We start from the raw sequence: 15,187 nt of genomic DNA on the forward strand, positions 1-15,187 counted from the left end.
ATGCTGCTGAAAATAGCATTACGGCAATAAAGGGATGCAAGGTTGAATGTATTTTAGAAAAAGAGTAGATTCTTTTATGGCTTTAATGCAGATTTTTAGTGTCTGAAAAATTGAAGTGTGTTTCAGGATTTAAATAAACCTTTTCAAAATAAACAGAGGCAGTCTATTTCTGTTATTGGTCGTTACCTTACCCAGTATTCTTTGTCTTAATTTGGAGGAAGCGTAGATTGAACTTCCTAGCTAATCCTCACAGAGAAGAAAGGATATGGTCTTGGCGGATGGCAATACTAGACTTCCTTCTTGATCTAAAATTGTGTGTTTTAGAGTCATGTGGAAACCATCTCTTTCACTCAGATTTTTGGAAGGGCAGAAGCTGTCAAAAGAAGGATCACAAATACGGCTTGGGGTATCTTCCATCAGTCTTAGTATCATTTAATTTACTCTTTTTCATATCTATCTGGTCATCGAAGCAATATACCCTGTTTCCTCACTCCCATTAACTTCGCTGCTATCTTCGGCTTCTAATCAGCAGTTGAACAAAGTTTTAAGTTGATGGCGAGGCACCGTAGCATAAACAGAGTCCTTTTCACACACGTATCACTGTTTGAATAGAAACTGGTTTACATATTTTTGTACAATGAGCTGTTATTTAAACTATATTGGGAACCTGATCAAAGGCCGTGTGAGTCACCCTGAATCTTTGGCTTTTCTGAATTTGAGGTCAGCATTTCAGTGAAGAAATCAAAAAGGAAAATAAAAAAACAACTTTCATCCTTACCTAGACAACAAAGGCCTTTTAGCCATGGCTATCTTGTTAGTCTTTTCTGCTTGCCTCACCGGACAGAGAGCTCGTCAGTTACAATTCCATCATGACTCTTTGTGATAGACGTTCAAGCCTGTGCTGTTCCAAATAGCAGGAGCAGGACAGAGCACTGTGTGCATGTGGTCCCACCACTCAGAGCGAGAAGCTGAAACAAAATGATGCCAACTGACTTTAAGGCAATTTCCTTCCCTCTGTGGAAATTTCTGCTTCTCATATTGAATCGATTCACTGAGTGAAACTTGACCTCTAGTTACAGTGCATACACTTTGCAATGTGCTCAAGTAATTCAAAATGAAATACCAGTTGTGTATAGAAAATACAAAACCTGACTATAGTATGTCCAGCTTATTTTGAAAACGAAAATGCCTTTAAACTCTGCTTTTCTATTAAGAGAGCTACATTTACTGTACGTTAGATTTTTCTGTTCATTGTAAGGTAATTTAAGTCATGGAGTCTAGCCTGAACTATACTTGTAAGCACATAGTTAAGCTTCCTTTATATATGAAAGCTGAGATGGGAAAACGATGCGATGAATTCAAAGAAAAACTTTCTTTGTTAAACAGTGTTTTTGACCTCAAGTATTATGATGATCAGTTTTCTGTGTGTGTGTGTGCGTGCGTGTGTGCACGCGCACGTGTGGACGGTCTACAGGAGATGCAGAATTAATTTTTTGTCAGTATCTGTTAAAAGGTAGAGAAAAGAAAGTTGGCGGGCTTAAGTGTGCAAGAGGGAGTATTTTGATAAAATTGATATATTATCTCTTTAAAATATGTACATTAAGATTATTCTTTCTACAAAATTTGCCTATTTCAAACAATAACTTCTAATATTTATTGACCAGTACATTGAATTTATGCTGAAGGAAAACAGGCATATATCTTTAATAATAGAAGATTATTTGCTTGTTTTTAATAACAGATTACTTCACTGGAACTTGTTACTTTTATTACATATTGCTTATGTAAATAAAGCGAAACCACATTTATATGCACAGAGTGAATGGACCTCAGAGCAGCCAATTTATTGACTTCTTGATCAATACTGATCACCGCATCTGTCTCAATTGAGTGCCAATTCATGCCAGCAAGATAGTCTTTTCCAAAAAATTCTGTTTATGGGAGCTCAAATAGCTTGGGTAGGAAATATACCAGTGTATCTCATAAATATTACATATATTTATACAGAATTCTACCCTGTTGAATAATTTGTGTTACGCATCTCATTTCTCCAGATTTTCTAATATCCAGGCAGTTGGTGTGAGGGTGGAGGTAGGAGGTATTGGCAGAGAGAACGCTGCTCCTTCAGATCTTTAATAAAATTAATTAGCGGAGTTTTATGCCTTGCCTTTTTTTAAAATAGTGAGGCAATTGCAATGTAAAAAGAGCAGTTGTTTGACTGTATTATTTAATTAAACAGACTTTCCTCCCTTATTCTTTAAAAAGGAAAGCAGTTTTTCAAAGCATAAAAAGAAAAAAAGATTGAAAGTAATGGTCTGTAAACTTTGCAAAGTACATAAGGGAACCTCATTAATTCTGGATATTTAAAGTATAATCTAAAATCGAAAATAAATGTGAGAAAATACAAGAACAGACATCTCTTGAAGGAAACAGCATTCTAAATTCATTCTGGGTTTTCTGAAACACTTTCGTGAATAATTACAAACAAAAGCAAGGCTATTATCATAACTCATATAGTAAATTTATTAGTAACAGATGCTTCCCTACAGGACCAAGTCTGTGAAGCTGTTAATATCTAAAAATGGTTACATTTTAGGGCGCCTGGGTAGCTCAGTTGGTTAAGCATCTGACTTTGGCTCAAGTCATGATCTCACAGCTCGTGAGTTCAAGCCCCACGTCAGGCTCTGTGCTGACAGCTCAGAGCCTGGAACCTGCTTCAGATTCTGTGTCTCCCTCTCTCTCTGCCCTTCTCCCACTCACACTCTGTCTCTGTCTCTCAAAAATAAATAAACATTAAAAAAAATTTCTTAATGGTTACGTTTCTCTGTTTATGAACGCTGTCCCTCTTGAACAATAGCAGAAGACTTAAATTTTTCAAGAGGATCATAATTATTTGCCAATTTTTCGAGAGGATCATAATTACTTGCCACCTCTTCTCAAATGAAGAACAAACACCTAAATGGGGAAGTTACCCTCCTTAGAAACTTTTTCTTACTTTCCATGCCCGCCTTTTTTTTTTTTTTAAAGAGTGGAGCTCAGAAATGGGCTTGCTCATTTTATGAAGGCAGTGCTATGATAGCAGAAGCCATAAAAGGAAAGAATTCTTTGGTTGAACAGAAATTAATTAGGAAAAAATGAGAAAGGAGAGGTAAGCTCTTAAGTCAGCGGCTTAAAAAAACGTTCTAACAGCTGTAATATGAGAGAACATACCAACACATTTTTTAATATAATTATATGAAAAAGACGTTTTTATATTTCCCTCTTCTAGCATAAAAAGAGTTTTTTGTCAAGCAGTAACAATTTATTCCTTATGGAAACTGCTGTATTATTGTCTGATGGCCATTTTAGATCCATAAAACGAAATGGATTAAAGAAAATTAAACAGTATTTTTAAGTGTCTACAGTTTGTGGCATGTTAACAACAATCTATGTGAAACAGCACCAAAAATTAAGCTTGTGTTTCCAAGGCTCTCCTCTACTGTAATACAATACTTAAATGTTTAACTCTGAGAGTTTGTTTTAAAATTTAATTGTGAAAGGCTCAATAGCTTAGGAGAGGTAAAATGAGATACAACCAAATGTAAGCATGTAGTGTATATATGTTATATATCATGCATAACATATATGTGTGTGAATGTAGTTTTTTCATTCTGCCTCACATTCTTTGTTACAGGTATTTTAAAACTTAGATAAGTAAGATGAAGTATGTTTTGAGAGTCAGGAAAACTGCATTCTAACTCAGAATTTGTCCCTAAATGTGAGCTCTTCGCTAAGTCGATTAAACTCACTGGGCCTCAGTCTCAGCTCTTGTAGACGAGAGGGTTCGATGCCTCTTTTAAAATCTCAGGATACCTCCCGATTTTTGTTAGCATTCAGGTCATCTCCCAACACTAAGTTAAAAGCCCAGAAATGGCTCGGTATCTCTCAGGATGCTTAACGCCCTAGTAAAATCTTATGCTGGTCCCCCAGAGCTGTGTAACCTGCTAGGTGGGTCTCACTTACATGTTGCAAAGAATGGCTAGGGGTAGATATTTCGGATTGGGTGGAGGATGACTTTGAGAGCTGCTGTGCTTTTCGCATCTAATAAAACGAGCGAATGACTTAACAATAGAAGTGGTCACGGTGTCGAAGCTCTGAGTAATTGCGCAGAGGAAAGCGTGATATGGTACGTGAGTCCTCTAATAATTGGAGCTGCTTGGGGCCAGCCAGCAGCCTTCCCCAGGCATCCCTTCCCGCTGAGCACTTGAGATGTGCAGCAACTACCTGCTGATTGGCTCCTGCCCACTTTGCTTGTCTCGTGTCCGTATGTCGTGTTAATGCGAGACTTTAACTTAATTGCTTATCATCCAGCATCTTTTGAAAAACTGTATACGATAATGAAAAAAATTTTTGAAGTTGATTTATTTGTTTTGAGAGAGTGAGAGAGAGTGAGAATGCAAACAGGGGAGGGGCAGAGAGAGAGAGGGAGAGAATCCCAAGCAGGCTCAGTGCTGTCAGCACGGAGCCCGATGCGGGGCTCAAACTCACAGCCATGAGATCATGACCTGAGCCGAAACTAAGAGTCGGACACTTAACCGACTGAGGCGCCCTGAACACAATCCTCTCTTCATTATTGTATCCAGTTTTGGGGGTGCCTGAGTAGCTTAGTTGGTTAAGTGTCTCGGCTCTTAGTTTCAGCTCAGGTCACGATCTCATGGTTTGAGTTTGAGCCCCACATCGGGCTCCCCGCTGACAATGGGGAGCCTACTTTGGATTCTCTCTCTCCCTGTCTCTTCCCCCTCCCGATTGTGTGCTCTCTCTCTCTCTCTCTCTCTGTCACTCTCTCACTCTCTCAAAATAAATAAGTAAACATTTAAAACGTGAGAGAATTATGTTCAATGTTTATACAGTAAGGTATATTTGAGTAAAAACCGTTAGACTTCGAGAGGGTGAAAGTCAGTTGAGACTTGTTTAATATTAAAACAGAGTATTGGGATCGATACAGTGCTGCTAGGTATGTTTGAAACACACCAAACTGTATTGTGAGATGTGAGTGCTGTTGCTTGGTCTTCTGTTTCACATGCTAGAGCGTAGCAGGTGTCTTGGAGGTGTGATTCTCGGTGGTCCTCCTTTGCCTTATCCTCGAAGCCTCCGTAACTCCAGTTTGGTGAGGTTTTTCTGGATTAAGTGGGTGTGATTGTTTGCATATCACCACCACATTTTTATCTCATACAACAACAACAAAAATGTATGATAGAGACTCCGTAATGAGCGGGAGATTTCAACTCTAGACGCTACACCCATAATATCGCAGCACAACCAGACACGCTCAGGTGGGTGTTTTTTAGATGCATGTGTACAAGAAAGTCAGAAGATCCACTAGGAAACCAGATCCACTAGGAAACGCAGCATGTGACTTTGAGATGAGAAGACTCCTGTTGTGTGTGGCTCAAAGTCTCAGACTTGCCCCAGACTCATTCCTGAGGATTTTCCAAGCGTAGGTCTGGATAAATTTGGTTTCAGTTCACCCCCACACGTCTCAGAAGTTGGTGCATTCGGTGGTCTGGAATACTTCCAAAACGGTGTGAACCGTACCTTTTGAAGCGGCATCGTTAGTCACGCCTGTCATTCAGCAAGTGCACACGCACGCGTGTGTCTGTGTGTGTATGCTGTGTGTGTGCACACGCCAGCCTGAACGAATGCGCTCACACAGTCTACACATAGGCTGGCCCGCTGGGGGGGGGGGGGGGGGGTCTCGCTGAGAACTGAATGGCGCTGAAGTTGACTCTGTCCAGAATTCTCTCACCTTCTTAGAGTCAGGTTTATGAGTGGGGAAGGCAGGTATCTTTGTCTTTGAGAGTACCCTTTTATGGGTTTTACCCTGAAGATATTTTCTTTTTAGGGACTTAATTATTTTTAGAAATTATTTTGTGGTTTCCTTTAAAAAAATCACTAAAAATGACCAACGAGACGATGCGATAAACAGATATTATATTTGGAGTTCTGTGTTCCATTGTCTTGTTTTCTATAAATATATCATTGTATGCATTTATACCTATTAATAAAAATTGAGTGTCCTCACAAATTTGAAGGCAAACTTATTATTTCCTCATTTGGGTCCTTACATTTTGTTCCCCCTAAACATTACTTCTAGATGCCTAGAATGGGCTCAACAAATACTTCCTAAATTAATGTGCCCCGACAGTACAGACATTCTTAAGTATTTCTAACATGGCTCTGAGTATATCGGTAACTCAGATAACCTCAGACAACAGTGTGAAAAATCAGCACACGCACATTTGAACAAATATTCATTGTTCCTTATGTACACCTGACCTCTGAAAGCTTACAGTAACACGGGGGCACAAGTATATTACTGGCCCCTCATTCAGTGGAGTTATAATTGGACATTCTCTAAAACATGTCATTTCGTATGGTTTATTATAGAACAGTGCTGTAACGAGGTTCACAGGGTGGCTAAGCCAGTAATCCATTTATAACTGCACCATGATGACAATGAACAGCCCGGTGGATATTTAAGAATTAAAGTTACCTGGAGGTGGCAAGTTTCAATGTCAGGACTATTTCTAAGCTCTCCCCCTTGCCCCCGCCATTGCCATGTCTTAATAAATGAACTTTTTCACTGAAAAAAAATTAAGGGTGATTTTCTATCAACGAAATAACTGAGGGATAATTTACACTCTGCCTATCCAAAGAAGTGTGTTGAAAATGGGGATGTATTTGACGTTCCAGATCTTTCATATTATATTGAAGAAAGCCTTTCTTTTAGGTTTTCTTTTTTTTTTCTTTTTAATTTTTTTTTTCAAGGTTTATTTATTTTTGGGACAGAGAGAGACAGAGCATGAACGGGGGAGGGGCAGAGAGAGAGGGAAACACAGAATCGGAAACAGATTCCAGGCTCTGAGCCATCAGCCCAGAGCCCGAAGCGGGGCTCGAACTCATGGACCACGAGATCGTGACCTGGCTGAAGTTGGATGCCTAACCGACTGCGCCACCCAGGCGCCCCTCTTTTAGTTTTTCTTAAAGTTCAGAATTATACTTTATTTCATCTGCCTGATGCTGGTATAGATATAAAAGGTAATATGAAATTATTTACCTATTTATTGAGCACCTGCTCTGTGCTGGGCCCTATTAAAAAATCCACAGATATTTTGCTCAACTCTTTTAACCCTGTGTTGATAAAAGCCAACTTGACTTTTATTCAGAGCGGTAGCAGCAGGATTTTAGAAATAAATGTATGGTGTTAAATTATTTTATGAAAGTTTTCATTTTAGAGCATTATTGAACTTGGGCTATAAAGAATATTTCAGCTCTCCTGAAATTTCATGTGTATAAGAAGAACTTGAAATTCTTGGCATTCATTTGCATAAAAATTGAATCTGAATTTTTCAGGGTAGCATTCAAAGCAAAGCCCTCTTTAACACAAATCTGTCCTTTTTCTTGCTTCCTACCAACTCATCCCCTGAGATGCTCTGAGTTTTCCTTGACCCCTGACAACCGGTGCCCTCCATTCCTTTGCTTTTTCTGATGCTCCTTCTTCTGCTTAGACTGCCCCTTATCATCATTGCCATTCAAACGTGTGCCCATTATTACCAGACGCTCGATGGCTGCCTCCCTTGAAATGCCATGACAGATCATCCTACTGGACAGTATCCTTTCCCAGCACACGTTATATCCCAGTTGTTAAACGTAGTGCAGCTTCGTCTAGAATTACTGAAACCAATACTTGTTTATCCTTTTAGGATGGTCAAAAACCTAGACAATAGGAACACTTCCTGCTAGTTCACCTTTACGTTGTAGTTACCAATAAATGCTTCACTATTTCAGTTGAAATCAATATGGATTTCCAGCCTCCTGTGCTGAATGTTTGCCGGAATGCTCCCACCACATGCCAAGGATTCAGCTCCACGTTGAAGATTCAGAGCCCTTTTTGTATTGGGATTTCTTTTCAGCGTTGCCTCCAGAATAATCATCTTGTCTTCCAATAGATTATACCTGCATTTTTGATTAGATCATATTAAGTCTTCATTTGCATTCCTCCTTGTTTTCACTTTGAGTTTTATGATTGTCGGGAGCCAATAGACCATTATGGTATTTCACAGTTGTTTTAGAGAAAAATCCAGCAAACTCTAGCTCACAAGTCAAAAACGAGTTTACAGTCTCAAACAGATGAAAAGAAATTATGAGAATAATCCCATTTTGGGGTGCCTGTGTGGCTCAGTTGGTTAAGCGTCCAACCTTGACTCAGGTCATGATCTCATTATTCCCGAGTTCGAGCCCCACATCAGGCTCTGTGCTGACAGCTCAGAGCCTGGAGCCTGTTTTGGGTTTTGTGTCTCCCTTTCTCTCTGCCCCTCCCCTGCTCATTCTCTCTCATTCTCTCTCTCTCTCTCTCTCTCTCTCTCTCTCTCTCTCTCTCTCTCTCAAAAATAAATAAACATTAAAAATTACTTTAAAAAAAGAATAATCCTATTTTGTGACACAGGAAACTTACATGAAATTCCAATTTCAGTGTTCACGAACGATTTTATTGGAAAACAGCCACCTGTGTATGGTTGCATCTTGTCTGTGGCTCCTTTTGTGTTACAATGGCAGCGTCGAATAGTTGTGACAGCCCTCTGTGGCCCACGAAGCCTCATTAACTCTCTGGCTCTTTACATAGAAAACATTTTCCACCCCGTTTTAGAGTACCTGAAAGATATTTTCTTAGATCGTAAACTCTTGGAAGACAAGGGCCATCTTTGCGTCTCCTCCCGCCCCCTTCGAAAGTAGGGCGTTTTGGCACTTCTTTCAAGATTTGTTTCTTGGTCGGTGTGTTGATATTCGCCGGAAGTCAGGTTAGAGCACTGCGGAACAGCAGACAGGGAGGGCTATTTAGTTCGATAAAGCTTGTGCCTCTCACTACTAACTCGCATACAGTGAAAGTCAGCAGAGACTCTAGTAATTTGGGGCCTGCAACGTGCTGATTATTCCTTGGCTACTTTGGCTACTTTTCTGACCTGTCATTCTTTCGTGTTTTACAGAAAACACTAATTCTCACTTTGCAGTGTGGCTTCCATTTATCCCCAAGGGTGTTTATGCGTTAGTTTTTGATTAATGGAATGTTTTCTCCTTTCCCAAGATAAGTGTGGGGGACGCAACCTATCTAAATTGCATCTGGTGTGTGTATAAGGGCTGAGCGACTGCTTTGTGAGTTAAGCACAGTTAAGTCCGTGGATTTAGGTTTAAAAAAAAAGTAAATAAATAAAAGGGCTCTGGATCTTTCCTCTGTGTGCCAGCCACAAAGCTTCCCTCGACTTTCCTCCGTCGCTAGAAAAATAAAGACGGAGAATTCCTGTCAAATCTTGTTCTATTCAGGTATGTGTCCCGAACAAGGAATTACTCACCTAATCCTCCTATCATGACCAGGGTCTGTTTGCTTGCTGAACTTTAGCAATAGGGTTCCGGCCCCCCTTTCATGATGACATTAAGGTAAGCATGGTACGTTCCCACGAGTGCATTATTCGGCACCCACGACACCATCACGGGTTTGGAATTTGAGGAGCCTAGGAGAAGGCTGTTCTTAGAGAAGTGTATTTCATTGATAAACAAGGTTCCTGAAAAATGAATGGGGAGACTATGTCAGCAGCGTACCAAAGAAGTGTGTAACGTTCGTTAAAGTGTTTGTTAAATAATGTATTCAGACTGACCGTGTTTCCCAGCCTCTTCTCTGCCCATTATATGTTCTAGTAAATTAAAGTTCGGAAACCTTTGTCAGAGTTATAATACTCAAACTGACATCTAATTCCCCCAGACAATAGGTACAAGTCCGCAAGCCTCTCTCATTCTTTCCAGTCTTTACATTTATTGATTCTTTTGTAGACCTGTTTCATTCAATCTGTTACAAGCAGCACTGGTTAAAAGTGTGAAGTTTACCACATTTGACCGGAGGCACATTAAAAAACAATAGCATCCTGTCATACGTGCCATACGTCCCAGGGGTGTAGCTCTTAATCGGAGCAACATTTTCATCTGTAATTACTACGTTAGATTTGAAGTGCCAGCTTGATTAAAAAGATTGACATGTTTATTTTTTGGCTGACCTGTTGGGGTAGATGTGGATTTGACTCGTCTCCTGCGTGCGACCCCGTGTTACAAGTATTGTATTAGTTGAGCAAGCATCCTGTTTGTCTGGAAGTCCCCATTTTATCAGAGATTTGAAATACCCTTGTTTATTACAGTTATGCAAGGCATTGCGTATGCCGGGATTCTCGCTTACCTAGACCTTATAAATAAATATATATTTTAGAATGCTATTTTGGAATTTAGGATGATGGAGACGGTTACTGAAACCTTTATAAATACTGCATAAAATGGCCTCCACAGCTTGATGGCCCACGTTAGGCTTTCATGGAATTAACATAATATACTTTTTATTGTACGCCATTCCTCAGGATTATGCCTTTTCTACACATCTGAAATTGTAAAACATACTGTGTAAATAATTGATAATAAACAAACAAATTCTACTTTTGCCCCGGTGTACTTCACCAGTTTCCAGACTTTGAAGTTCCGTAAATAATTGATGGCACTTATTAGTGTCGGCAAATCAAACGGTATCCTTGATCCGAGAGGCTTTTCGTCCTCGTTGTTTCTGAGCAGAATTGTCAGGTGATCCTTCTGAGTGGTCACGACGCTGAAGGCCGCTGAAGATCTCCGGGGCATGCTTGCAGATATCTACTGGTGTATGTGATATCGCCACACCATTGGTATTTTCCCTCCTGGAACTTGGAGGGTCACCAGACTGTATTCTGAACCTAGAAGGTCTGTCTTTTCAGAAAGAGAAATGCCTTTCCACCATGCCTCTCATTTACCTAGGACGTCTTCCCCGGTGCGTGTTAAGAAGGAGATTTGGAGTCGATATACATTCCTTGGCAAAGACCCGGGCATGCTGAAAAACATGGACCTAAATATCAAAAGACAGATCATATGATCTTTTTTTTTTTTTAACTCATAAAAGCTTTGGCCATGTGCCAGATAGCCAGACTAAATAATCCACAATGGCACAATAGTCGTGCTTGGGTGTGGAAAATGTAGCCATGGGGTAATGAGAAGTGAAGTTTCAGAAGTTTATGAAAGATTTATGACTTAAACATTTTTTCCCCTCCTCGTGGTCTTCTGTGTTATTTATAATTACATGAATCTTAACCAAAGGTTCCATTGATTTCATAATGAATTCAAATAAAGATTTTAGTTCCTGACTGACCTTTAAAGGTTAGGCTGGCTATGCATGGTTTTTTTTTTTTTTCTAAAAGTTTTCTGTTGTGAGGAAATTTATTTTTCACCCTGCAAGTATTCATAATAGAGATGGTCACTCTATGGTTACAAGTGCAAGTCAGATGAAATGAAAAGCAACTGAAATGTACCTGATACATTATACACACGCAGGTGCACACGCATTAATATATTCAGAAGGACTTCTTCGTAATAGTTTCACTCCAACAAGCCACATAGGAAAAATTTTGTCTTTTTTCCAGGGGGTCAGTACAAGATGAGTCATCTGTAATACATTACTTTTTATGGTATTAGCCACCCCTTACAAGGGTTTGATTTGCAGGAAAAACCGCACGGAAAGTGTCTCTTCGTCCACACTACCGTGTTGGTGATGTCGCCCTTCTCAGTGGCAGGACCCCGGTTGTTGATGAGGGTCAGCTGGTCAGCCTGTCCTTTTGAAATGGATAAGGGAGAATATTCTAAAGTGCCATGCCACAGTAAAGCACGGCTTTTAAAGCATAGTTTTATGACTCTTGAAATAACAGTATAAATGCAGCTTCACTGCATTTTGAATATTAATTACTAATCATAACCCTAAATTAATGTGTCATTATGCTGTGTAAAGACATTTTAAAAGAAATGCAAATGCCCCCAAAATAAAAGATTTGCATTTGTTATAAGCATTAACTCACTTCACTTCAAACCCTAATTATTACTATTTATGAAGGAAATCATGGCTCTCCATTATATTCTCAGAAAAGTCTCTAACCTTGAAAACCTACCCAAGGCCCTGGCTAGACCTCAACTCCTGCAAGCAGCTTGTAGCTTTGAAATCAATAACCCTTCTGGCAACTTCTTTTCAGGGCCAAGATTAACTGCCCTAGGAAGAGAGCTTATCTTGGATTGAACTCCAGAAAAAAAGCTAACAATCCTGTTTGGGCTCTACTTCTCCGATATCTCCCTGCTTGGAGCCTCCCAAGATTTTTCCCTGGACGACACTGCTAGAGAACGGTGCTTTCTTTCTCATGGCACCCCCCCTGGGAGGAGTGAATGTACCTGGGCTGTGGTAGCTATCACATCGCTATTTCAAACCCAGGTCCCTCTTGCCTTGAGGCTCAGAGCCAAAGTAAAAGCTTTTTGCATAGACTTGCGGAAGATCGTCCGTTTACTAGATGTAACGTTCGGAGAGTCCAGAAGAACTGTAGTATTTCCAAGGGCAGGACCAGTTGGCGGTGTGGCATCCGGAAAGGCAGTGTGGGATTACCAATTCAGAGGGTCAGAATTCGCCAGATCGTATGTGGGAGGCAGGAAAATAAGCCAAATGGGAAGGGCGAGCCTCTTCTCAGGGATCACAGTGAGCAAGCACGAGGGTGGCAAGAGGTAAGCTGGTCCTCAGCACTAGGCTCTTCACCTCGTCCCTCTCTGCTCGTCATCGTACTATCTGGTTGGGAAGATTCATCTGGACTTGAGTCCTCGGGTGTACTGAAGGGACTCAGGCTGGAAAAAGAACAGAGGGCTCTTTCCTGGTTCTGGATTTTTCTAGATTTCTAGAAATCTAACAGATTTCTAGCTGTTCCTTTCATCCAGACTGTTACTTTTAAAGGATAATTCTGACCGTTGAAGACTTTATGTATATATATATTTATATTATATATTTGCATATTATATACATAGTTTCTTATATATAATTCCTTATATGTGTATAATTTCTTATATATAATTTCCTATATATATAATTTCTTATTTATATATACCATTTCTTATATGTATATAATTCCTTATATGTGTGCAATTTTTTATATATATAATTTCTTATATATAATTTCCTATATATATGATTTCTTATTTATATATATAATTTCTTACACATATAATTCCTTATATGTGTATGATTTTATATATATTTCTTATATATGTAATTTCATATATATAATTTCTTATATAAATTTCTTATATATATAATGTCTTATATTTATATAATTTCTTATATATATAATTTCTTATGTATCATTTCTTATATATATAATTTTTAATATATAATTTATTATATATAAATTCTTATATATAATTTCTTATATATATAATTTTTAATATATAATTTATTATATATAAATTCTTATATATAATTTCTTATATATATAATTTGTTATATATATATTTTTTGTGTATATATGTGTATATCTATATCTATATCTCTCTCTATATATACATATATATATATAATTTTCTACACTTTTCAAAGAAACATACCAGGAAGGTTTTACAACACTCATACTTTGTTAGTGTCCCATCTCTGTACCAAAACCAAAATCTTTTAGAGCATCACTTCTTACCAACCAAATATCTTACTTGCCCCAGGCCTTTGTAATCTCCTCTTCTCTTGCTATGCCATGCTGAGTATCAGTTCTGGTTATCTGTACGGTGGCAAAGGGACTCAACACCTAGCTTCCGGGAAGTCCTTTTTACCTTCTCTACCTTCGGTCACATTTTTCGGTCCTCAGAACCTCTACTGCAATTAGTGTCGAAATGTCACAATTTAACAATTTAAACTCCTTCCAGGAGCTTTCTGATTCTACTATTGTTTTACTTGTGAATCTATTTCCTACACAGATGGCAAGCCCTGCTCTTCTTATTTTCGTTCTCTACAAAATTTCGAACAGTTACACTGAACAAGTAGGCATTCAGTGTTTCACATTTGTTAGCTTAATTTCCCTGCATTGTTCACACCTAGTCAAGGCCTGTGGTTAAGAGTTTTACTACTTAACTTCCCTAGCAGTGGGTTAAAAACTATGTCACATGACCCTCTCTAGCTGGGAGAGTCTGAAATGGGGAACAGCCAACAGTGTTCTAGGATCGCACTCCTCATTCGACAAGAGAAATCCTGCTTTTTACTCCCTAAGAGTTTCTTTCAGTGGTGCCTTGGTGCCTTGGTCAGTTAAGCTTTTGGCTCTTGATTTTGGCTCAGGTCATGATCTCACGTGGGATCGAGCCCCACGCTGGGTTCCATGCTGACAGTGTGGAATCTGCTTGGGATTCTCTCTCTCTCTCTCTCTCTCTCTCTCTCTTCTTCCCCCACTTATGTTCTCTCTCACTCTCAGAATAAATAAGCACACATTTCATCACAGAGGGTGTTATCCAGAGACTGCCAACGACTGCTTTAATTACTTAATAACTACTCAAGAAATAATTATTCCAACGTGGGAGGGCAGCAGGAACTAAGTTGCAGCCCAGTGATCCTGCCCTGAAAACATAAAGAGCCATCAATGGGTACTGTGAGTATCTTTTGCAAAAAGTGGGTGAAATAGTGACAATAACCTTAATTTACTAACTCCACCTAACATAATTAGAGCAGGTACCTACTTGTATATAATCTGGGGTGGCCGTTCAGGAGGGGTTCGCAGCTTCTCAGAAATGCAGTGTTGGTTAGTTAAACCTGTTCTCCTATTTGGCCAGGAGATGAAGAATCCATGAGAGACCCAGAGTAGATTCCAGATCTCAGAATGTGTCCCCTGCTCCACCATTCATTCTATGGATTAGAGATTCATTTGCACGAATAAGTTCCCCCAAAGGCGTTCCTGTAGAGATGGCTTAGTTTTGCACTCATTTACACCTTAGTGTGTGTTCCTCGAATCAGGTAATCAGATTGCTTGTACTGAGGGAGGAAGTGCACTGTTTGAGAGTAAGATAAGGTGAGGCCATCTGCGAACTCAAGGCACTGAGAAGGAAGGGTACCCAGGTGGCACGCCAAAGCCAGACAGGCCAACAGCTGGACACCGGGTTGGCTTCAAGACCCAAGTAGCCCTTTAAGGTGTTGGTGGCAGCTGTGAAGGAACGTTGCTGACAGCCTGCCGCTTTGATGAGAAGAGAAAGCATGAAATTTAAATGGCTTGTGGCTGTGGACAACGAACAGTTGGACAGGAGCCGGCAAGCAAAG

At 39.5% G+C, this 15,187-nt stretch overlaps 1 protein-coding gene across 15 annotated transcripts in view; it reads left to right on the plus strand.

Moving 5' to 3' along the window:
• Positions 1 to 15,187, plus strand: part of TENM3 (teneurin transmembrane protein 3) — a 1,268,347-nt gene that overhangs the window by 690,915 nt on the left and 562,245 nt on the right. The gene's annotated exons all lie outside the window — the stretch shown is intronic.

This window comes from Acinonyx jubatus, chromosome B1 (assembly GCF_027475565.1).
Source record: "Acinonyx jubatus isolate Ajub_Pintada_27869175 chromosome B1, VMU_Ajub_asm_v1.0, whole genome shotgun sequence".
NCBI lineage: Eukaryota > Metazoa > Chordata > Mammalia > Carnivora > Felidae > Acinonyx > Acinonyx jubatus.